This window comes from Bos taurus, chromosome 22, assembly GCF_002263795.3.
Source record: "Bos taurus isolate L1 Dominette 01449 registration number 42190680 breed Hereford chromosome 22, ARS-UCD2.0, whole genome shotgun sequence".
Classification (NCBI taxonomy): Eukaryota; Metazoa; Chordata; class Mammalia; order Artiodactyla; family Bovidae; genus Bos; species Bos taurus.
Window position 1 is genome coordinate 41882438 of NC_037349.1, and position 26093 is coordinate 41908530.

General features: G+C 42.2%; 1 long non-coding RNA gene across 2 annotated transcripts in view; it reads right to left on the reverse strand.

The window, feature by feature from the left end:
• Positions 1–488: 488 nt before the first annotated feature.
• Positions 489–26093, reverse strand: part of LOC132343506 (uncharacterized) — a 463422-nt gene continuing 437817 nt past the window's right edge. For both annotated transcript variants that reach the window (XR_009492380.1, XR_009492379.1), the window contains one exon: positions 489–2960. This is a non-coding gene — a long non-coding RNA (uncharacterized lncRNA). The remainder of the gene's footprint in view (positions 2961–26093) is intronic.

Consider the following 26093-nt stretch of genomic DNA (forward strand, 5'->3'; position numbering starts at 1 on the left):
TGCCCACCAGGATTGCCTCCATCTTTTCAGCTGCCCATGAGCTTCACTGAAGGGTGAGGGGGGAAAGAATCTGTCAAGTGAGTCACCTGGATTTCATCCAGCTTTGTGCTGATGGGTAGACCATCTACCAAACGCTATGGCCTGAATGCTTATGTCCCCCAATAACCCTACCCTCACAGGTGATGGTATTAGGAGGTGGGACCTGTGGGAAGTAATTACATTATGAGGATGAATCCCTCATGAATGGAATTAGTGCCCTTAGGGAGAGAGATCCCAAAGAGCTCCCTGACCCCTTCCACCAAGTGATGATGCAATGAGAAGTCAGCAAACCAAAAGAGAGACCTCACCTGACCATGCTTGGTAAACTGATTTTGGACTACTAGCCTCCAGAACTGTAAGAAATAAATTTCTGTTCTTCATAGACTACTCAATTGGTATTGTACTAGACCAAGACACAAAATAAATGAAGAATGGATGATGGCATAGAGTACACATAAATATATCTGAGATAAGTACAAACATCAAAAGTATTATAATTTGTCATTTTCTTTCTTAATGAGAAAGATGACAACTTACCAAAAGAAATCAGTGGGGAACGTTCTCTACCTTGTATGATGCTTTCCAAATGAGAATATTGTCTTAGATAGAATTCACAATGTCCTCTAGCATGTCCAGTATATTGCTGATGTTCAGACAAAATTTTCCTCATGTGAGATCAGATGGGGGATGAAGATGAAGTACAGTTCTCACTTGTTTCTTACAGAATCTTGAATTTTTAAAAATTAGGACTTTCCATAGAAATCAAGATGACTATGTTATAATTGTAATCTAGAGTAATTAATCTCTTGGTTGTACTAAAGAAAGCCAGAATTTCAGATTTCACAATTAAGAAGCCCTAATGAATAAATCACTGGATCAATGGATGGCATCACCGACTCAATGGACATGAGTTTGGGTGAATTCCGGGAGTTGGTGATGGACAAGGAAGCCTGGCGTGCTGCAATTCATGTGGTCGCAAAGAGTCGGACATGACTGAGAGACTGAACTGAATGAATGACTATACTATGGTATATCCTTTCAATGGAATAATAAGAATAAAAAGAAATGAGTTATCAAGCCATGAGAAGACATCAGGAAACTTAAAAGCATATGGCAAAGTTAAAAAAAAAAAAAAAAAAGCCTATCTAAATAGATCAGTACTTGCCAGATTTATGTAGGGGAAGATTGAATAGGTAGAGCACAGAGGACAGTGGAGGGCTGTGAAATAATTCTTTATATCTACTATAATGGTGGGTACATAACGGTTTTCCAGGTGGCTCAGTGGTAAAGAATCTGCCTGCCAATGCAGGAGATATGTATTCAATCCCTGGGTCAGGAAGATCCCTTGGAGAAGGAAATGGCAACCCACTCCAGACTTTTTGCCTGGGAAATTCCATGGACAGAGGAAACTGGTGGGCTATACAGTCCATGGGGTGCAAAGAGCAGCGTGTGACTGAGCAACTGAGCACGCACATGGATACCTGACATAGATTTGTCAAAATCCACAGAATGTGTAAGGAATGAACCCTAATGTAAATTATGGACTGTAATGTAGTAGTATCAGCAAATAAGTTGTAATTAATTGCTTTTTATAAAGCACACTAATCCAAGGTGTTAATAACTGGGGAATCTGTGGTGAGGGTGATGGGAGGAGCTTTTACAGGATCTATAGGAACTCTTAGTGTTGCAGAAACCAGTAATTGAGAAACCAAGCACCACACTTGGAGAGTTAGTTGGAGAACTCAGGTTTATTACGCCGGTGGGTCCAGAGGAGTTAACAGTCCAAGCTCTGAGCCCCGAGCAAAGGGTTACAGAGTTTTTATAGACCTACTATAGTGGGCAACACTAGCTGCTAATAGGCTGGTTTAAACCAAAGGGTTTCTCATGTGCGGAACAGTGGTCAAGATGGGGAGGGGGATGCCTGCCCTTTACATGGACAGGCATGATTAAGCAGGTTTGCTGTGGCTAGGCAATTGCAAAGAGCAGGACAAGTGTGTATGAGATAAGCTCCAGTTCCTGGCATTATAAGTCCCCACTTTCTGAGACTGTGACCTACGTGATCCAGACATTGCAAGGAGAAAGCTGAGTTACAGAGGCAGAAGGAGCAGGAGGTTATGTAAAATTTTAACTTTTCCTCTTCACTAGTACTTTCCACTCAATTTTTCTGTTAGCCTAAAATGAAAATAGTTATTAATTTTTATGAAAAAGCAGCCCTATAAGAAAAAAGCATATTGGAATGAAAGCCTTAAGAAATCAAAATAAATTATTACTGACCTGTTTCTGGAGGGGTAACACAGTAGATACGGGTGGCCTGTGGTGGTGTTCTTGTGTTATTCATGATAGATAGTGTGAATTTTGAGAGGCAGAAAGGTGAGTTTTAAAAGCTTGCAAAAAAATAAAAGAATAACCTTGCAAGCAGCACTGGATCATCACATGGCAACCAGAGATTTGAGATGGGAAATCAATTAAAAATGCTGAGTAACATGAAGAAGAACGTGATAAAGGGTCATGATAAAAACCGAAGAATTACAGGTAAGGAAAATACTCTTATTAAAAGTGGGGAAATGTAAGGAACTCAGAGAAACATTTTTAACTGCTATATTTGCTTTAGTTTCAAACACAAGGTCACTGCAACTATAAAGCACTGTGCAGTCAAAGAGCTCTATCTGAATGTCTCATAATCTTTCAGGAATGTAGGGCAGAGAACGATAGCAGGCTGTAACTCAACAACTTTTCAAAACTTTCTAGTACTTTCTCACCCTTAGTGATTTTCTCTCACCCATTCTCGATTTTGCCTTCAGTAGAAAGATTTTTCACATTCAGATGGTTTGTAGACACGGCTTGCTTTTGCTCATAGCATCAGGGCAGTAAGATGAACTAAAGCAGTTCTGATACGGTTTCTTCTCCAAATTTATTTCCAGCTGTACAAAGAAGCCAGGTGAAGGGTGGGGAGAAAGTGAGTAACCGGAGTTAGCTTCTTTCTTGTCATCCTCTACATTAACTCAGATTCCCCAAAATCTTCCTGGGGTGGGGGTGGGGTTGAGTCACATCACCCATGGCCAATGACTTAATCATTCAGGGCGACAGAATGAAACCTCTATAGAGATTCCAAAGTAAAAGGCTTGGAAAGCCTCTCAATTAGTGAACACAGAAAGGTGCTAGGAAGGTGTCACACCAGAGCGCTCATGGAAGCTCTGTATCCCTTCCCCCTGCTCCTGAGTTGTATCCTTTATAATAAACTGGTCATAGTAACTAAAGCACTTTACTGAGTTCTATGAGTTGTTTATAGAAAATTACTGAAGCTGAGGAGAGGGTGGTGGGAACCCCTGAATATATAGCCCATCAGAAACTTGTGACTTTCAACCGGCATTGAAGTAAAGGCGGGCTTGTAAGGCTGAGCCCTTAACTTGTGGGATAGTGCTAACCCTAGGTAGACAATGTCAGAACTGAATTGAGGTGGCGGACACTCAGCTGGCATTGGAGAATTGGTTGTTGGTGTCAGAAAACACCACAACCTTCTGCTTAGACAAAAGATACTGACTGTAGCCCTAATGAAATGAGATTGAAAAAATGAGACTAAAAAAACAAAGAGCTTAACAAGTGAAAAAGTTTTATTAACATCTGCACTGTACACACACATGGGAGTATCCAGTGACAATAATTCAAAGATGCGGTTAGAACACGGGCTTATACAGAATCTTAACAAAAGAACAATAAATTTTTAGAAATTTGAAAAGACAAAAGTAAAGGACTTTTTGCTTCAAGGGGTAACTGATCATGGAAAATCAAATATATAAGGAATCTAGTGGTAGATGACAGGCTACAGTCTAAGGGATCGCAAAGAGTCAGACACAACTGAGCAACTGAGCACAGTGGTAGATAAGTACCAGTGTCAGCAAGGTTTGCTCTGTGGATTCCCTTTATGTCATCTCTTGGCTCGTAAGTGCCTAGAGTGATTAATTTCTGTCCTTTTTGGTAGAGAGGGAAGGGGTACACCTGTACAAATTTATACCCTAATTTTGAGCCAATTAGGAAGAGCAGAGAGCTTTTCTTTATACCTGCCACTTCTCACTTGCCTTTGGCTCAAAATAATCCATATGCAAAAGTAGAATGTTTGGGGATGGTATATTCTGCTACCTTTCAACTGGAGTATCAGTGAGGAATGGTCCTGTGTAATATCTTTTTAAATGTTACTGTGCTCAGACCAAAAAGCTGGATATTAAATTTACTGAACTTGCCATTGTCAGAAAGCATCCAAAACTCTCAGATAGCTTTGAACACAGAACTAGGAGGTGGGGGAAATTAAAAAAGAAAGAAAAGAAAGAAAGAAAACTTCTCTGGGGTCAGAATTAAAGTGGTATTCTTAAGAGCACATCCTTGTTCATGACCTCTGGCTAGACTAGGTCACACTGGTAAAGGAACACAGGTGGGGGGTGGGGGGATGGCAGAGTAGAAACTGGGGAAACTTCTGGAAAACATTTATTAACTACTATGAACCAGGAATTGTTCAAAGGGATTTGTATGTTGTATATCATCTAAGCAGAAATCTGAGAAAATTAGTTTTCTTTATTTACAGAATGCCATCATTCCATTCCAGAGCTTCCTTGGTGGCTCAGTGGTAAAGAACCCTCCTGCCAATGCAGGAGACCTGGGTTCAATCACTGGGTTGGGAAGATTCCCTGGAGAAGGAGATGGCAATCCACTGTAGTATTCTTGCCTGGGAAATCCCACGGATGGAGGAGCCTGGTGGGCTACAGTCCGTGGTCGCAAAAGAGTCAAACACGACTGAGCACACGTGCGTGCACCATCCCAGTCTACCTGCAGTTTTTCAGGAATGACAATAAAGATAAACTAGTCTCACCCTTGATATAAGACAACTCAAGAGTTCACATAGGTATAGAAAATCCAGAATACTAGAATTTGCACTATCAATAAGATAGAATGTCACAGTTTATTCCCTCTATCTTTATCAGATAGATGATAGTCCTTATGTGTGGAAGGCAATGAAAATCTCAGTGAAGGGATTAAGTCTGAGATTCTTGTGGAAATGATTATATGACTTAGGCCAAATATAGAAAATGTGTCTGAATGGACATGTGGTATATTTGAAGGTAATTTGAGAGTACTTTTCTGCAGTATTAAGCAGAAAAAATATAATGTTTTCTACTTGTACTCTTTTCTGTTTTGATTTTTAATATTTTATTTGCATACAATTCTATTAATGCAATTTTATATATGAACATCCTTCAGTTTTAATTTTTGTTGCAAGCATTACTATGCTTCCCAAAGCTGTATTTTTTTTTTTTTTTAATGTTGGCTAGTGGTGGCCCTGGAGAAGGCAATGGCAAGCCACTCCAGTACTCTTGCCTAGAAAATCCCATGGATGGAGGAGCCTGGTAGGCTGCAGTCCATGAGGTTGCTACGAGTCGGACGCAACTGAGTGACTTCACTTCCACTTTTCACTTTCACACAATGGAGAAGGCAATGGCAACCCACTGCAGTGTTCTTGCCTGGAGAATCCCAGGGACGGCAGAGCCTGGTGGGCTGCCGTCTATGGGATCGCACAGAGTCGGACACGACTGAAGCGACTTAGCAGCAGCAGTGGTGGCCCACAATGAATATTTGATACCTGAATGGATGAATCTACTTTCCAACCATAAAAGACTAGAAAAATAAACTGAGGTATATCCACACGATTCAATGTGGGGCATTGAAAACTAGTATATTTATGCACTATTTTAAAAGAAAAAAAGTAGGAGGACTCACCCTTCCCAAATTCAAAACTCACTGTAAATAAAATAAGGTGTTGCTGGCATAGTAAGAGCCATGTAGATTAATACAATAGACTTGAGAGTCCTGAAATAAGACCATATACCTATGGTCAGTTGAATTCAACAGGGTGCCAAGACCATTCAATTTGAGAAAGAATAATCTCTTTCACAAATGCCATTAGGACAGCTAGATAAACACATGCAAAAGAATGATTTTGACCGAACCTCTTCCTCACACCATGTAAAATAACTCAAAATGGGTTAAACACCTAAATGTAAGAGCTAAAACTATAAAGCTTCTAGAAGGAAACACAGGGCTAAATTCCTGATGACCTTGGGTCTGGAAATGGATTCTTACATATGACACCAAAAGCACAAGCAAGAAAAAATCAATAAACTGTACTTCACAAAAATCTAAACTGTTGTGCTTCAGGAAAGTGATAAGGAACCTATAGAATGGGAGAAAATATTTGGAAGAGCTGTATCTGATAAGGATCTAATAACCAGAATAAAGAACTTCCAAGTGTCCACAAAACGACAACTCAGAGTACACAAAGGACTTGAAAAGATATTTCTCCAAGAATGATAGACAAATAGCCAATAAGCACATGAAAAAATCCTCAATGTCATTAGTCATTAGGGAAATGCTAATTCCAAACCACAAGACACAACCTCACACACACTGAGATGGTTATCATTTAAGAAAGAAAAAAAGTATTGATAAAAAAAGTAACAAATTGGAAACCTTGTACATTGATGGGAATGTAAAATGATACAGCTCCTATGGAAAGTAGCTTGATGGGCTCTCAAAAACTTAAACACAGAATTACCAAAAAGTCTATTCTTAGATGTACACCTAAAATAACTGAAAATAGGGATTTAAACAAAAATTTGTACATTAATTTTCATAGTAGCACTATTCCAGTAGTCCAAAAGTTTAAACAACTTAAATGTCCATCAACTGATTAATGGATAAACAAAATATATTATAGTTACACAACAGAGTAGGTTTCAGCCATAAAAAGGAATGAAGCACTGACTGATACGTGATATAACACGGATGAAGCTTGAAAACATTATGCAAAGTAGCAGAAGCTGGACACAAAAGGTCGTATGTCACGTGATTTCACTTTTCAAAAAAATATCCAGAATAAACAAACGCATAGAGACAGAAAACGGATAGGTAGTTTCTGGGTGCTGGGAAAATTGGGGGAATAGGGAGTGATTTCTCAATGGGTACGACTTCCTATTGGGTGCTCAAAGATTTTGGAACTAGGCAGAGATGATAGTTGCACAACATTGTAAACATGCTAAATGCCACTGAATTATACACTTTAAAATGGTTGATAATTGTATGACATATTAATTCCCCCCCCAGTTATGCTTACAGAAACACCCAATACCCATGTTCATGGCTCACTGTTAAGAAAAGCAGGACACAAAGTAATACATATAAATAGAATGCCTACAACAAAAGAAAGGAAGAAAATAATGCAAAACACTAACAGTGGTCATCCTGAGTTATAAAATAATGGGTGATTTGTTCTTTATATACTAACAGATTTTCTGTGTTTATCTCAACATGCTTTCCTCTTAAAATCAGAAACAGCAAAGACACCTTATTTTAAAAATTAAATAAGCAGAAACCCTAAAGCTCTTTCCACTCTAGTATTCCTAACCTGAAAAGGAAGCTAGGTGAGGAGAAGGGGAGGAAGAGTAAGTAATAAGTAATAACAGAGGAGTTTCTCAGTTAACAGACTAGAATGAGGGGCGGGAGGTCACCCAGCAGAATACCAAAAAGTGAAGCTGAAAGAGCTTTGCAGAACCTCAAGAGAGACCCCTGCCTGCCACCACCAACCCAGACCACACTCCTTTACAACACCAGCTCTATAGTGGATCAGGCAGGAGTTTGAAGACAAAATTCAGGGAGAATAATCATGGGTTATCTGGGAAAACAGAAGGAATTTGGATGCTGTGGCTACTCTTTCAAGTAGTGGTTGACCAGGAAGCCCCATTTGGCAGTGTCTGAGTGTACGTGGCAGAGATGTGACAATATTCTTAGGCTTCCCTACAGATCCCTAGGCTTCCTCGCCATTAGGTTGGTTCCCCATGTCTGGTTCTACCTAATGGACTCTGGGTGGAAGTGAACCTTCTAGACTGAGACATGTGCTATGGACAGCATACATCTTGGACAAGGTAGAATCAAGATTGCTGGGAGAAATATCAACAACCTCAGATATGCAGATGATACCACTCTAATGACAAAAAGCAAAGAGGAACTAAAGAGCCTCTTGATGAGGATGAAAGAGGAGAGGGGAAAAGCTGGCTTAAAACTCAACATTCATATAACTAAGGCCATGGCATCTGGTCCCATCAGATCAGATCAGATCAGTCACTCAGTCGTGTCCGACTCTTTGCGACCCCATGAATCGCAGCACACCAGGCCTCCCTGTCCATCACCAACTCCGGAAGTTCACTGAGACTCATGTCCATCGAGTCAGTGATGCCGTCTAGTCCCATCACTTCATGGTAAATACATAGGGAAAAAGTGGATGCAATGACATACTTTATTTTCTTGGCCCCAAATTCACTGGGGATGGTGACTATAGCTATGAAATTAAAAGATGCTTGTTTTTTGGAAGGAAAGTTATGACAAACCTAGACAGCATATTAAAAAGCAAAGACATCACTGGCCAACAAAGGTCCATATAGTCAAAGCTAAGGTTTTTCTAATAGTCATGTATGGATGTGAGAGTTGGACCATGAAGAAGGCTGAGCGCCAAAGAATTAATGCCTCAAATTGTGGTGCAGGAGAAGACTCTTGAGAGTCCCTTGGGCTGCAAATTCAAACCAGTCAATCCTAAAGGAAATCAACCCTGAATATTCAGTGGAAGGACTGATGCTGAAGCTCAAGCTCCAATACTTAAGCCACCTGATGCAAAGAGCTGATTCATTGGAAAAGACCTGCTGCCTGTAAAGATTGAAGGCAAAAGGAGAAGAGGGTGGCAGAGGATAAGATGGTTAGATAGCATCACCAACTCAATGGACATGAATCTGAACAAACTCCGGGAGATAGTGAAGGACAGGGAAGCCTGGTATGCTGCAGTGCATGCGGTCACAAAGAGTCAGACAGGACTTAGAGACTGATCAACAAAAAGCTACCAGACAGAGCAGGCCCAAGTGGCTTTTATTGTGTTAAACTCCTGCAATCTTGGTATTAATTTTCCTTATACAGAAATTGAAACTCAGAAGCAAGGTGCTGTCATAAAAAAAAACCACACAGTATAAGCATCAGAGTAGCTGTCGGGCAGCAGGTAGCAAGGGACTGGACGGCAGATGGTAGAAAGTTTGTGACTGCTGTTTTGTGGGGGCAGCAAATTTAGTGGGTCTGTGTCCATGCTGTCTTAGCAAGCAGACTACATGCTTATCATACAGAAAACATATGATTAGTGTGTGTTCGTTGCAACTGGCTACATGTGGCAAGATGTTGCTAGAAAGATGAGCTAGGGGAAGAAGGGGTCAGTTTATAAAAATAAGTACAAGGAAATACGTAAAGAAAATTTAAAAAATATATAAATATATGGCCTCAACATTTGGGGTCTTACACTTCAGATGCCCAATTAAATATTTCAACTGGATAAAATGCTTCAGAGGAAAGACTCCAGGATGTAGCAGGATGAACAAGTCTAGAGACCTAATGCACAGACGTGATGACAGTTAATACTACTATACTCGATGCTGGAGACATGCTAAGAGAATAGATCTCCCATAAGCATTCTTATCACACAAATAAAAGGTAGCTATTTGAGGTAATGTATTATCTTGGCTGTAGCAATCATTTTATTACTTTAATGTGTATCAAATCACCATGTTGGACACCTCAAATGCATGTAATTTTTTATTTTAAAAATACATACAATTTTAAATCCATACTAAGCTAATAGGTAGAATATATGTCATTTTTTAAAATTTGTGAAGATGTTTTTCTTAAATGTGTTGGTCAGTTATATCACTTCTTGTGAAATGCCTCCCTATATACTTTATTTTATTTCTATTGAGTTATTCATCTTTGTCTTTCTGATTTATGAAAGTTACATGTTAAACACTTTATGCCCTTTTCTGGAAAAAAAAAGTGAGGGGGCTGTGGCTTTCCTACTTTTTGTATAACACCCCTACCGTAGCCTGGAGGTAGTAGCCATTAATTTGGGAGGAAGAAAAAAAAAAGGAAGTAGATTTGAGTACTGTATAATTACCGACACATAGAACTCAGTAGAAGCAATTATCGGAAGCCTACTTAATTCTCCAGGGAAATGTACTGCCAAAAGAAACTGGAAGCTGGAACTAAAAATCCTTCCTCTGACTGAAAATGACTCTTAGATCTGCATCTCCCTCCCCCACACAGGAAGTAGACTGAGGAATCTGTGTAGCTCTGTGGGAAGCAATGATCCCCCATGCATACTTTACACATGGTCAAAAAGAAGACAGGGAAAGGAAGAGAATCCCCCAGAATGTCTCTGGAGGCCAGGATTCACTAAAGAACAATGGGCAAGGGAACTCCTTTATTGGAGCTTAATCAAGGAATCCCCCTAACCTAGGAGGATAGGATACCTTACAATGGATTTCAGCTTACAGGAGACCAGGGGCTATTCGGTGACTCCATTCTGTCTTTTTCCAAATAGTAGGAAATTATTTGGAACCTCAGTAAGGGTGCTTATTATGAGTATCCTGCCTGCCATTGATACTGATGAGTAAGGGAAGGCAGATTGATTGTTTGTTTAGTTTTTAGATCTCCATATAAGAGCTGCCATCTCCAAACCTGAGAGCTATTTATACAGCACTGTCTAGATGTTGTAGCCACACGTTCCAGGAAACAAACTCACTCAGAAGGACAATGCAGATAGCGGGGTGCAGTTTATTACACCAGCGGGCCCAAGGTAGAGTCTCCTCTTAGCCAAGGACCCCGACCAGTTTTTGTGAAAGCCTTATATACTCTAAGTGTACGTGCCCAAACCCACCTCCCCAAATTTCCTGAAACTAGTCTGAACAAAGGAAAAGAAAGATACAATCAAAAAGTTAACCTGTGATTCATATGCCTTAAGCCTAGGTAGTGAACAGTGGACAATTATCATCGGCCTGTGGTCATATCCCAACAAGCCTAATAGAATGTATAATTCTATTTGATTACACAGATAATTAGGGTATTCTTTTAGGCAACGGAGAATCTAGGTATGAGCCCTGGGGCTCTTCCTTCTAGGGGCCTGGTTTTCCAGTTGGTATGTTGTTTCCATAGATACTGGGCATGTAGCTCAAAGTCCACAGTCGGGCCCAAGATGGAGTCCTGCTTTCAAAATAGAGCCTGTTCTGTTTCCTCCTTCATAGAGATGCTGGAATTTGAGTTGGATTGCTTTCCAGACATCCATGTGCCCCTTCTGCATTTCTACCTCCACTTTCCCTCCCCGCTCAGCCCCCTCCCCCAATGCTGAGGTCAGGGCCATGTCGTAAATTTTACCACTGGACTATGAGCCAGTATGTCTTATCCATTTCTCTCTACCCCTGCACTCAAGACCTTGCAGGTCACATATTCCTGGCAGCATAGCTATGGGGGCCACCAAACTACAGTTGATCTAATATGAACAAGAGATAATCTTGGGGTATTAAGTTTGGGGGGATTTGTCTGTTATGGCAACTAGCATTAATAAGCCTGATCATATAATAGATTTGTTACATGATACAGGTATTTCAGTCAGTGTAAACAAAGGACAGGATCTGACTATGAGAAGCTAACTTCAGAGCCCAAAGCGGTGATGCGAAAATAAAGACTGATCTTGGGATTCAGCGTGTTCCCTGGAGCATCAAGTTACAGATCCAGCTCATCCTCCAACCCACCAAGCATCTCTGGGCAAGTCACCTGAATACTCTAAGCCAGTCATCCCCAAACTTTTTTGGCACCAGAGACTGGTTTTGTGGAAGGCAATTTCTCCATGGACTGTTGTGGGAGGGGATGGTTTCAGGATTATTTAAGCTATTACATTTATTGTGCACTTTATTTCTATTATTATTATTATATCAGCTCCACTCCAGATCATCAGACATTAGATCCCAGAGTTTGGGGACCCCTGCTCTAAGCTTCTGCAAATTATTTGTAGAAGAAAAAAAAAAGGGGGACCACATTTCCTAAGGTTTTCCAGCCATAAATACAAACATCTAGGGTTCTTCTCCATCCATATAGGCTTATATGCATCTTCCCCCTTTTACAGTACAGAAGAGTCTGGAAGCTTACACTGGGGGTTGGCTCACAGAAGTTTCACGAGGAATGATTCCTCCGAATCCTCAAAGTTGACTCTCAGTGGCAGGATGACCACAGTCGGCTGGGTTCCAGCCAGCCAGGAGGTATGTCTCAAGGCTTCAGTTACTAATGATGGTTAGAATGCAGAATATTCTGATTTGAAATCTAGATCATCCTTATGAGAGACATGTAAGAAGCCTCCTTCAGTGGAATAGCAAAGAGAGAGATTCAGCAGCTACTGGAAGTACTTTGGGTTTTCTCGGCAACTGTGCTGTGGACATGGGCCTGCGGCTGGTGTGTCATTACCAGTTGTGACAACTGTGATCTCTAATTATAGTGTGCTGCTTACCCTGCAGCTGTTCCCCTAAGTTTCACCAGATGTGGGGTACTTTCATTCATCCAGTTTCACAGGGAATTGGTGTGTGTGTGATTGGTATTAGTCGATGTAAACGACTTCACTGCTCTCAGTGGCTGTCCTTCAGAATGCTAGTGGTGGTCGAAGAGCCGGGAAGGGATCCTGATTCTTTACTGCAGGAACCCAGATGGCCTGTCAGCTGGCTCCTTCTGCGCACACAGCAGACAGGCCCCTTTGTTGTATGAGCATGTCGACTACAGCTGCAGTTAGCTGGTGACAGGATGAAATTACACAGACAGCAGTTTACTACCATACCCCCAACTTGGTAGTCAATTTCTGAGCGTAAGCCACTCTTCCAGGGAGCATGTAATTTTCATACCTGTTTAATTTCAATCCTCTCTTGCTTGACAGAGTGATTTCTCACCCTTTATAGATGGTGCCATGCACCCCTCAATTGGATTTCTTCTCCCTGCTGGTAGAGTTTGTTCTTGCCTGAAGTGTTGAGAGAAACAGTCCTCTAAAAGCAGTTAATTTAATTGAGATTGCACATACACACACGTGCACACAAGTACATGGGGGGTTTTTTTCCTCCCTTTTTCTGACACACAAGAGAATTGTTCCTATATTTTTATTTCCCAGTTTGTTAACTATTTATTCGTGGCCTCACAAAGCAAGCTTCCACACAGATAAATATGAAGCCTATAACAGCTAAAATTTTTTTGGTGGGGGAGTGGTGGGGGCTGGGACTGGAGGCAATCTAAAGATACAATTGACCAATAGCCATTTTCTTCTGTACTGAGTCTATAATAAACAAGAAGTTGCCATAATTTCTAGTCCATCATCAAGTTCTTTCCTAAACAACTTCTTAAGATTTATAGAATCTAGGTTAGTGATTCAACAAAACTCTCAGTTTGTTGTTGCTTAGTTGCAAAGTTGTGTCCAACTCTTCTGGAATGCCATGGACTACATCCCCCTAGGCTCCTCTGTCCATGGGGTTTCACAGGCAAGAATAATGGAGTGGGTTTCCATTTCCTTCTCTAGGGAATCTTTCTGACTCAGGGGTTGAAACTGCACCTCCTGCATTGGCAGACAAACTCTTTACCATTTGAGCCACCTGGGAAGCCCAAAGCTCTTAGTACTCAGTCTGTCATCAGGTCTTAACCCTGTGACTGGAAAACAACCAGCATCATCTAGGATGTAGATACCATAAGAAAGATCCTGAGAAAAATGATGCACTTGTACAAACCTGCATGCACACATGTCTGCACACACACCCCGCATTCTTTTTATGGAGTATACTCAAATCAGAGACAAAACCAAAAAAGATAACCCATCCAAAACTATCTCCTGACCTGGAATCCTCATTTTCACTAGCAGCACACATGTGTGTTCTCACAGCTCACCTTTCTTTTGTCTCTTCCTTTGAAAAGGGGGCACTGGTTGGAAAGAAGACCTCTCCATAAGCAAGGAGCTGACTGGACAAGTCACTTCATTTTCCTGTCTCTTTCTCTCTAACAGTATCTCTGTTTGTATCTTTGAGAATGCCAATAAAGAAATTTGTCTTTCTGGAAGATAAACTTCAACTTGTTTTAGTTTTACAAATCATTCTTTCTCTTTCCAGATGTCTTGCCCACCAATCATGTTTCCCAGTGAAGTAAAATGCATATAGCATGCCTAAGGAGGACTGCATGTGTCAGGGGCAGGGAACAGTAGCTTATGTTTGTGTAAATCAAATGCATTACGGGGCCCCATGAGATTCAGTCCCAGTACTGCCTCATAACAGAGACACGGGTCCATCAGCCAAAGCATCTGCAAAGTTTCAGTCTTGCAGCTCTCAAAGAATATGACTGAAACCCTAATTTACATGTGATTCTTAAAAAATCCTCTTTAAGATGATTCTTAAAATCCTCTTTCCTGTTATCTCCAATTCATAAACTCTACAACTATTCCAGAACCTCTCCAAATCATTTACTCTCAATTTTTAACCAGAAATGCTCTTAACTCTCTAGCCCACATGATTCTGAGAGAGAAACATAAACTATCGACATAGAAACACATATATACCTGTATATATATGTGTCAGATATACCACTCATATGTATATATATATGGCATGTACTCATATAAGTGCATTTCTCTATACATACATACATACACGTGTTTGTATATTGCAAGCACACACATTCAATCCCAACGTTCTGCGTCACAAAAACTTAGAAACTGCACCAGCAAAGTAATTCTCCTTAAAAATGCAGAAGAGAAACTGAGCCAGCACGGAAAATAGCTTCTTCAAAGGGCTGGAGAATGATTTAAAAAAATAAATAAATAAAACAAACTCCTGTGTTAATAAATTTTTATCTCCACCATAACTACTCATCCTTCCCCCCTGCCCACCCCGCTCCCGCCATGGCAGGGCAGGTAGGTTCCCTAGCTACTGTTGCTGAAGCAGCCCCCTCCCTTCTATATGATTTATACTGACTTAACACTGACTTAATATTGACTTTATACTTTATGCTGACTTTCTACTCTAACCTTCCAAAGACAAATCATTTATTAAGACATCAAAATAATTATGTAATTCCATAAGAAATGCCCTTCTGCAGGATTAAAGTGGAACTTAGACAGCCAATTTTCTGGACAACAAAGTGGTATCTCAATTCTGCCTTGTCCTGTTTTAATTTTAGATAAGTGTTTTTGTTTTATGAATTAGCCTCTATATATTCATGGTTATATTCACAGTTGGATTTCTGGCTTATTTACAGATCCCTCACTGCCCATCCGGAGACCTCCAGAGGCACAGAAGGATCCATTGATCCATTATCCAACCTGAGTTACCAGTGGGTCAGATAAGGTGATTACTGCAGCATCAGACTGATGTCTAGTTAGGATTCCTTCTAAGTCTGCTTTAATAGAAGCACTCTCAAAAGCAATAGCAATGTATTCATACTGTAGCTCATGTTCACTTACACTGATGGCAAGAGCTTCCCAATTCTTTGGGCAGCCCTTTATCCTGGGGTGGGGGGTGGGGAGTCTCTGACTCATGTATCTATGACATTTAACCTGTCATAGTCCAAGCAGGACAATGATTTAGACCAGCATCAGCTCAAAACATTATTATCTATGCTAAACCCAGCAATGCCACTCTTGTTGTTGCTGTTCAGTTGCTAAGTTGTGTCTAACTGTTTGTGACCCCGTGAACTACAGCATGCCAGGCTTCCCTGTCCTCCCCTCTTGCCCAGAGTTTGCTCAAACTCATGTCCATTGAGTTGATGATGTCATCCGACCATCTCATCCTCTGCCACCCCCCTTTCCTCCTCCTTTCAATCTTTTTCAACATCAGGGTCTTTTCCAAAGAGTCAGCTCTTGGAAGTGTCACTCTACTGAACTCATGTTAAAATATACACAGGGAGGCAGTTTGCCTTCTCAAATGAATGCGTTTATCAAGCTCATTCATGCCAACATTAATGGAAGGCAGAGACTTCAGATCTGAGGACAAGTCTGGCAGAGGCCAGATATGAATAACAGTAGATGATCAAGGATAGAAGAGAATGCACGTGAGCTGATTGTGAAGCCAGAGCCAGATGGGGTCTTCACTGAGTGGCCAGGCCACACCTACAGGTCTGGAAACAACCTGCATCCACGGTGACCCTTGGGTTAGCTCAGTTGATTCAGCAGGGATGGAAGGTCCCAGTATGAACGCTTATCTGGCAAGCAATCTGATAGAGGAGTAGCCTTGGGGGACAGCCCCTTGGAAACAGCCTCTGTCCATCACTAGTTGTTTAATAATAGATACAAATGCACTGCCTCGTCTGAGCCTTAGTCCCTTCGTGTGCAACATGCATACAACATTCACCAACTACTTAATGAGCTTACGAGGATCCAGTTAATGCAGGGAAGCCTGTATCTTGAGTACGGGCTCAGCCATGATGGCTCTGCTGTTACTCTGAATGGCCAGAAACTCTGACCTAGAACAGGTGGGTGGTCTAATCCCAAAAAGCAGTGTCACCCATAAGGTGTAGCATTGTTTCCCACCTGGGGAGCAGGTTAACTGCAGATTTCCAAAGAAATCAAGCCCTGAAGCTTGAAATTTTAGTGAGTTCTAACAGGGCCTTATGTATTTAAAGGATGAGAACCGCTGGGTTAGGGGAGACAATGGCTAGCCCACCTACAGTGCTGACTCTATTTTAAGCCATACATTCTTTTCTGATGGCTTATATAGAGTATACAAGACACACATGAGAAGTTTAGACATTTTGCAAATCCCTCTGTCTTTTGGAAGCTTTGGAGCATGGGTATACCTGTGGCGGATTCCTTTCGATGTTTGGCAAAACTAATACAATATTGTAAAGTTTAAAAATAAAATTAAAAAAAATATATTCTGTTTTACTTTAAAAATCCATAATTTAGAACTCAAATACTATATTCACATAGAATTACTTTCTTTAAAGGGTGTCTATATTTCCAGGAACATGCCACAATCTTCTCTTTAAGGATCCAACATAGTGGCCTTCTCTAGGCTTCTTTAAAAAAACAAAACAAAAACAAGCTAGTTCTACCTTTTGCCTTGAAATCTCTTCTCCCCAATAGTCCATACGCTTCCTTGCTTAGTCACTCAGTTGTATCCGACTCTTTGGACTGTAGCCCACCAGGTTCCTCTGTCCATTTTTTAAGGGATTTTTTTCAGGCAAAAATACTGGAATGGGTTGCTATTTTCTTCCTTCAGAGGATCTTCCCGACCCAGGGATCAAACTCGCATTTCCTATGTCTCCTACATTGCAGGCAGATTCTTTATCCACTGAGCCATCAGAGAAGCCCCACGGTCAGTACACCTACTTATTATTAAGATCATGGTTTAGGACTTTCCTGGTGGCCCAGTAGTTTAAAACCCACCTGACAATGCAGGGGGCACGGGTTCAATCCCTGCTACAGGAAGCTTCCACATGCCATGGGTCAACTAAGCGTATGTGCCACAACTACTGAGCCCAAGCTTGAGGACCCACAAGCCGCAACTACCCCACAAAAGAAGCCACTGCAATGCGAAACCTATGCACTGCCACCAGAGAGTCAGTTCAGTTCAGTTCAGTCACTCAGTCGTGTCTCTTTGTGACCCCATGGACTGCAGCACGCCAGGCTTCCCTGTCCATCACCAACTCCCAGCGCTTGCTGAAACTCAGGTCCATCGAGTCAGTGATGCCATCCAACCATCTCATCCTCTGTCGTCCCTGTCTCCTCCCATTGTAAATCTTTCCCAGCACCAGGGCCTCTTCCAATGAGTCAGTTCTTCAAACCAGGTGGCCAAAGTAGTGGAGTTTCAGTTTCAGCATCAGTCCTTCCTACTAACTGCAGCTAGAGAAAGCCTATGCGTAGCAATGAAGACCCAGCACAGCCAAAAATAAATAATTAAAAAAAAAAGAGAGAGATCATGGTTTAAAGGATGCCTGCTCAGACAGGCTGTCTTTGGCCTCTCAAAAGCAGGCAAACTTACACACTTAGAATTTTTCTTTTTTGCACATATCAGGTTTTGAAATTTTATTTAGGGTGTTTATCATCTTTCTCCATACCCTAGAATATGAGCTCCATCAGACCAGAGGCCTTAATTGTATAGTTTATTGATATTTTACTGGTATACTGGTTATCCTCATACCTAATATACAGGAGGCCTTCATATATTAGATGTATATAGGTTGTATTGATATATTTATTTGTATAAATATATATATATATATATATATATGTATATATATATATATACACACACACACACACACACACACACACTTTTCCAGTGAGTAAAGTTATATTGGGCAGAATTAAAGCTATTTCATCCTGTACATTGGAGGAGGGTCAGAAAAGTAACCTCTGAACACACGATGAACACTCCCTACCTATCTAGTCCAAGGCAAGTTGCCTCAGAAAGGTCATCTGAACCTTTAATATCTGGAGCATCTACTATCTAATATTTTTCATGGTAAGAGCCTAAATGAAACCAGGAGTGGAGTGGAGTGTTAAGTCACTCAGTCATGTCCAACTCTTTATAACCCCATGGACTATAGCCCTCCAGGCTCCTCTGTCCATGGAATTCTCCAGGCAAGAGTATTGGAGTGGGTTGCCATGTCCTTCTCCAGGGGATCTTTCCCACCCAGGGATCAAACCTGGGTCTCCTGCATTGCAGGCAGATTCTTTACCATCTGAGCCACCAGGGAAGCCCAGATAAGACTAGGAGGTGGTGGCTAAATGATTAAATACTGAATGACAACTAAGGCTGGATCTGTTTCTGTTTTAACCTAACATACAATTCTCCCCTAGATGTTAAAGCAGACATAGAACTTCATATACTTCATTATTACTGCAGATACACTTCCTCTAATTTTTCCCAAAACCATAGCTAGGTTCCTTCCCACTTATTCTTACATAAACCCAGTTTAGTTTGAATATGGAGTAAATGGGTGATTGAGAATTTGACTTACAGTTCCAAATCTCATATCTAATAATCATGGAGTCAGCAAATGTCATATGCTGGGAGTCAGCGAAACTGTAGACTTAATATAGATGTTCTTACAGTCTTAATTCTACTTAAACATTTTTGTGTTGGGGGACAATAAATTAAACCTTGTAAATATCAATATTAGAACAAACATGGGTACTGAATGAAGTAAAATGAAAACTTCGTATCAATTCTTTTTTAGCTAAACACTGACCCTTCCAAATAAATTTGCACTTGGCAGACTGCTCTGGCTCCTCTCCCAGACCCAGACCCTCACCCTCAGCAGTAACTCTTACCCTCTTCAGCACTGGGACACTGGATGGGGAAATCTTGGAATCATTTAAGGGAGTGACTCTGCCCCAACTGTGGCTGCTGGTATCTCACCAGGGAGCTATACAGATTCCCAACACGGGGATGAGGTTGTGAGGTCAGACAAATGTAGAAAGCAATGTGGTTCATTAGCAAGAAGGCAAAGTAATTCTATTTTTAAGGCAGTAGTGAGAAACAGGTATTTGTATTTGCCGCCCTTAAATGATGTCAGATTTAGGCCCCTAACATACAACAGTTCTTTATCCGCCACCGCATCATTTCCAACAGAAGACACAGGCAGACACAAAAACAGATAAAGCAAACAGTGAGATCATCAAACAGCAGATGGAGGCATCAAAATGCAAATGCTGTACTTTTGGTCTCTAGTTAAGGTGGCCACACAGAACCTTTGGAGCTCCCAGGAAAATGCATCACATGGGATTTTACGCCCAGATGAATGAGACTTCAGTTTTGGAACCAGTACCCAATGGCTGCCAGAGGTCAGGACCCACGTGACCAGATCTGGTGGCCTGATAGCTGTTGCTACGCTCTTAGCCTGCACATGCGCACACACCGCACAGCCTTCCTGATGACCTCCGGCAGTGGTGGCTGTGCACCAGGAGCTCATTACCCACCCAGAACAACTGTGCTAAGAGCCCTGAGTGCATCATCTCCTAGGACCTCTCACCAACCCTGGGAAGTGGATGCTGTTCTTCCATTTAAATAAAAAACACTGAGCCTCAGTGATGCTAGTTATTGCTGTATATACCTACATTTCCTCTTTCCAGAGAGAGACCCATTTAAAGGCCTGAGGAGGCAATGACTTCTCCTTTTTCTGCCTCTTAATCTACAATGTTCTGGGTTTGTATAGCATGTCCAGAAATCCCAATGAGTTTATGCACTTCACTATGAGGGACTTTTTTTTTCCTTGTGTGGGATGGGCTCAAGCACAGGTTTAGAGAAGCAACCCTTTTTGTCCTCACACAAAGGAGGGGCTAGGCGACAATGCTATGGGGAGAGTTTGGTCCTCCACAGATGGCTTCGGCAGTTGTTGAGTGCAGTTGGATATAAATAACATCGTTTAAGCCAGGATATGGCTTGGTGACACAGCTAATTCGGACTGCAATCACTTTGCCAGAGCAGCTTTCAAATCTGTTTCACGTGATTTCACAAACCCTTGAACTGCACAGGGTATTTTCACACCCGCAGAGTAATAAGTGACTTTTGAGAGCGCTTGCAAAGCCATTTGGCAAAATTCAAAGAAAGCGATGGAATGCTGGCTCTCTAGGGGCCCTTCTCCTGTTCCCCATCTGCTGAGTGGAGGGATGGCATTGAATGGGGGGTGGGGGCTGCAAATTCACAGACAAACTGAGGTCTCAGTGGATGTGTGGGTTTGCCTCAATTTTATCTGGGGATGAAAACAAACTTTATAGTGCCCTGGGTTTCATGGCAGCCGCAAGACGCGGGGTTGGATTTCCTGCCTGTAAGAGGTGTGGAGCCCCTGTTCAGAGATCATCCTGTCATCCAGACACATAGCAAACTGTGTACAGATGCTACATGTGTGTTAAAACCCACACCAGGAATTTACCTCCTGGGTGTGTGAAGGGTGTGCACTTCAGGGAGTGGAGATTTCTCATTTCTCTCCTCTGCTATCTCCTAACCATTGTTTAACACAGAATCTCTAAGTGTCCTAGACAAAGAGATGCCAACATCCCACATTGGATATTCTGACACAAAGAGAAACCCAGACACAGCTATTCAGAAATCCATAGTCAGCATAGCCTCAAAGAAGAGTTTTTAAAGTTATTTCTTGTGAACACTTTATGGTGGTGGATCCCATAGCATACAAAGGGACTGTGTCCCTCAGGAATTTATTAGTAGTCTATGAAGGATTTTATTAATAAATTACACAAATTGTAATATGCTGTGTCAAAAAGGACAGAACTCTTTGCTGAAAAATTCTGGTAAATAGAATTAAATAACATGTATTATATCTGGATAATTTAGATAGAATTCATTCATGCAATTCATTCATGCAACAGGTATTTATTGCTGGCACCAGGAATAGAAGAGTGAACATCACAATTATGACCCTTTCCTGTGGAATTTATGGTCTGGACAGAGAGGTGGTTAGCAACAAAAAGGACAAAGAGGGATGGTAGCACACGCAGGGGTGAGATTCAGAATCCCTTCTTACGGACTTTGCTCAGTGCTCCAATGGAGAAGGCAATGGCTCCACTCCAGTACTCTTGCCTGGAGAATCCCACGGGGGAGCCTGGTGGGCTGCCATCTATGGGGTCACACAGAGTTGGATGCAATGGCAACCCACTCCAGTACTCTTGCCTGGAAAATCCCATGGACAGAGGAGCCTGATGCAGTCTGTGGGGTCGCGAAGGTCGGACACGACTGAGCGACTTCACTTTCACTTTTCACTTTCATACATTGGAGAAGGAAATGGCAACCCACTGCAGTGTTCTTGCCTGGAGAATCCCAGGGATGGGGGAGCCTGGTGGGCTGCTGTCTATGGGGTCGCACAGAGTCAGACACGACTGAAGCGACTTAGCAGCAGCAGCAGCAGTGCTCCCATCTCTCTCTTCAGGTTATAGCAGTGGGCCTGACTTATGTTTAGAACATCACTCATTGTACCAACAAGGCAACGGCTAGAGAGGTTAGCCCAGTTATTAAGCTGTCAGATACTCATAAGGTCAGGTCAGTCTAACCAAATACCATGAACGCAGCGTCTTGATAAGCAGTGTGAGACAACAGGAAGCACAAGCTTGGGCAGCAGGGACCTGGGTACTCGCCAGCTCGGTGTCCTCTGGGCAAGACACCTGAGCTCAGTGAGCCTGAGATTCCTCACATGTAAATGCAACAAGTGTGCCAATTTTAGAGTGGTCTTGTCAGAATGAACCAATAAAATATATCACATCTATTCATTTCTAGTCACACAAAATAAGTAAACAGAGAGCTGTGATTCTTGCTGAGGAAACTCAATTCCTCATTCTTTATAGGGAGATAGCATGAAAGGTACCCATAGGCTTCCATAGAGGCAGGCTCTCTCTGGAAACCAGGATAGGGATTCTCCACTTCCTCCTCCTCTCCTGGACACAAACAGATATCTAGCCACCCAAGATGAATGACCCAAGGCAACCCCACACACTAACGCTCTTCTGTCCACTAAAATATTAGAGAAGCCAGAGTTAACGTCTACAATCTTCCTCAAGTTATATTCTTTTGATCAAGACAAAAAGATGAGCTATGTCAATGGGTCAGTTGTAAGTTATCTCAGGGAAGATATACTTAAAATAGAGATTGCATTTGTTGCCATCCTCAAATTGGGTTGGGGGCATTTTGTACCCAAACTGGATTCAATTTTTTTTTTTTTTAAATGAGTCACTCAGTCATGTCCAACTCTTTGTGACCCCACAGACTATAGCCTGCAAGTCCATGGAATTCTCCAGGCAAGAATACTGGAATGGGTAGCCTTTCCCTTCTCCAGGGGATCTTCCCAACCCAGGGATCAAACCCAGGTCTCCTGCATTTCAGGAGGATTCTTTACCAGCCGAGCCACAGGGGAAGCCCAAGAATACTGGAGTGGGTAGCCTATCCCTTCTCCAGCAGATCTTCCTGACACAGGAATTGAACTGGGGTCTCCTCATTATTATTTGGAACTATTCTGTTGTTCCATGTCCTGTTCTAACTGAAGAAGCTCAAGCTGGAATCAAGATTGCCAGGAGAAATATCAATAACCTCAGATACGCAGATGACACCACCCTTATGGTACAAAGTGAAGAGGAACTAAAAAGCCTCTTGATGAAAGTGAAAGAGGAGAGTGAAAAAGTTGGCTTAAAGCTCAACATTCAGAAAATGAAGATCATGGCATCCGGTCCCATCACTTCATGGGAAATAGATGGGGAAACAGTGGAAACAGTGTCAGACTTTGTTTTTCGGGGCTCCAAAATCACTGCAGATGGTGACTGCAGCCATGAAATTAAAAGACGCTTACTCCTTGGAAGGAAAGTTATGAACAACCTAGATAGCATATTGAAAAGCAGAGACATTACTTTGCCAACAAAGGTCCGTCTAGTCAAGGCTATGGTTTTTCCAGTGGTCATTTATGGATGTGAGAGTTGGACTGTGAAGAAGGCTGAGCACCAAGGAATTGATGCTTTTGAACTGTGCTGTTGGAGAAGACTCTTGAGAGTCCCTTGGACTGCAAGGAGATCCAACCAGTCCATTCTGAAGGAAATCAGCCCTGGGATTTCTCTGGAAGGACTGATGCTAAAGCTGAGACTCCAGTACTTTGGCCACCTTATGCGAAGAGTTGACTCATTGGAAAAGACTCTGATGCTGGGAGGGATTGGGGGCAGGAGGAGAAGGGGACGACAGAGGATGATATGGCTGGATGGCATCACTGACTCGATGGACGTGAGTCTGGGTGAACTCCGGGAGTTGGTGATGGACAGGGAGGCCTGGCGTGCTGCGATTCTTGGGGTCGCAAAGAGTCGGACATGACTGAGCGACTGAACTGAACTGAACTCCTCATTCTCCTGGAGAAGGAAATGGCAACCCACTCCAGCATTCTTGGCTGGAGAGTCCCATGGACAGAGGAACCTGTAAGGCTATAGTTCATGGGGTCACAAGAGTTGGACACGACTTAGCGACTAAACCACCTCCTGCATTGCAGGCAGATTCTTTACCAACTGAGCTATCAGGGAAGCTCTGATGAGCTTTTATATGTGGTATCTTTACCCTCTGACTTACTCTGATGAGTGTACGTGATGGAAACGAAACTGTCTCCCAAGGAAAGATGACCTCCAAACAGGACACTTTCATCCCAGATGGTAAACCAATGGCCGCATGTTGCCCATGTGTGTCTTGTGTACGCAAATCACCATGAGGAGTCTCAAGGTAATGGCTTTCTTATAAGGGTTTCTGTGGAGAAGGCAATGGCACACCACTCCAGTACTCTTGCCTGGAAACTCCCATGGATGGAGGAGCCTGGTGGGCTGCAGTCCATGGGGTCGCTTAGAGTCGCATGCAACTGAGCGACTTCACTTTCACTTTTCACTTTCATGCATTGGAGAAGGAAATGGCAACCCACTCCAGTGTTCTTGCCTGGAGGATCCCAGGGACGGGGGAGCCTGGTGGGCTGCCGTCTACGGGGTCGCACAGAGTCGGAAACGACTGAAGTGACTTAGCATAGCATAGCATAAGGGTTTCTGCAGTCCTCTTTAGGCCTTTTATCTCTGTGAGACAGGGATGTTTTACCCATCACTGTAGGCGCAATACCTAGCATGGACCTGAAAGTTTGCAGGTTTTAACCACTTTGCTAAGTGAAAGAATGGAGGCTCATAAACAGAGAGAAGGCCTGATGATAAAACAAGCTACAACACAATGTACTTTGTGGAAGAATAACCAACTGGTGTCAGAGGTGGGTACAAGTGGCCAGAAAGCCTGCATAGAAGTCTCAGCTCAGCCAGGAGACAGGAATTTAACTGTGTACTTCATGGGAGACATGGAGCAAATGATACACAGGGTTTGTTGAAGTGGAGACAATACCAGTCCTAAGCAGGGTTTTGCCTGGGTTTGAGTCCCAGCACATGGGTTCAAGTCCCAATCTGAGATACACGATTTCACAAGGAGAGAGAGATGTCACTATCAAAAGTAGGAGAATTCGGGAAGGGTTAACAAAGGGGCTACTGACCACATACATGAATAGCTCACCACAAGGGCAGTAACCCAGGGTTAGGAAAGGCCCAGATGTCACTGTCTCTAGATGTCAAGGCAGAAGATGAGGCAGAGTTTATAGTAATCTTCCCTCCCTCCAAGACCCCGCTGGGCTGTCAAAGCCCAACTGGAAACAAGGTCCTGACAGAGCTCCCAGGCTACTGCATAGGGTTCAGCCTCCTGGGGCAGGGAGCAAAGAGAAGGGAGGAAAATGGATCTGGAGGAATAAATGTAGTCCTGTAAACACAGAGAGAGCAGGCCTTGGGCTTATAGCCTCAGGCAGCTCTGTCTCAGGAGATACTATTTCCGTTTTGTTTTGCTTTCATTGTATTTATTGTTAGCTTCTATTATGATAGATAGTACTGGTTTTCCATTTACTTACAGATAAAGTTTCCTTTTAGAATACATTTAAGTAAAAAAGTTCCATTTAAAGATAAATATGAAGTAAACAACAGCACAGATCTCAGGAAAAATAGCAAACAAACAATGGAAGTGGTATTGGAAAGATTAATGTTTGGAAAATGTCTCGTACAAAGAAAACTGGGAGCTACTGACAGTTTTGAGCAGGGAAGAGATAGGATCAAGGTTCTGCTTTGGGAAACTCCATGTAGCTGTCAGCAGCAAGGCAGAAGCGAGGCCTTCAGGCTGTGACAATGGGCTGCAGCAGCTGGCATGGAGGCGAAGAGTCAGAGGAGAAAGGGTAGAATCAGCAGTATTTGTTCATTCATTTCACAGAGGGCAAGCAAGATACGAGGCAAAAGATAATAGCTGCTACCAAAATTCCCTTTAAAAGACATCTATTACCAGGGATCTTAGACATGATGTAAGGAAAAGAACATGACAGCAATCAAGGGCTGCTAACAGGTAGAGTTTTTATGTAATTCATCTCCTTTGAGGCCATCTGCAATGGAAGGAAAACATGAATGTTTATATAATGGGTGTCTACTCCTGATGTTTCTCCACAACAGCTGGGTTTGTTTTTCAGATGTGTGGCAGAGAAATTGAGAAGGTCAACCAGGCTTGGCATCTAGCACCAGGAGGGCAATTTTCATGCCGTGGATCAGCATCATAGACAAAGTGATTTTATAGCACACAGATACTCTGGATGTTTATTTAGAG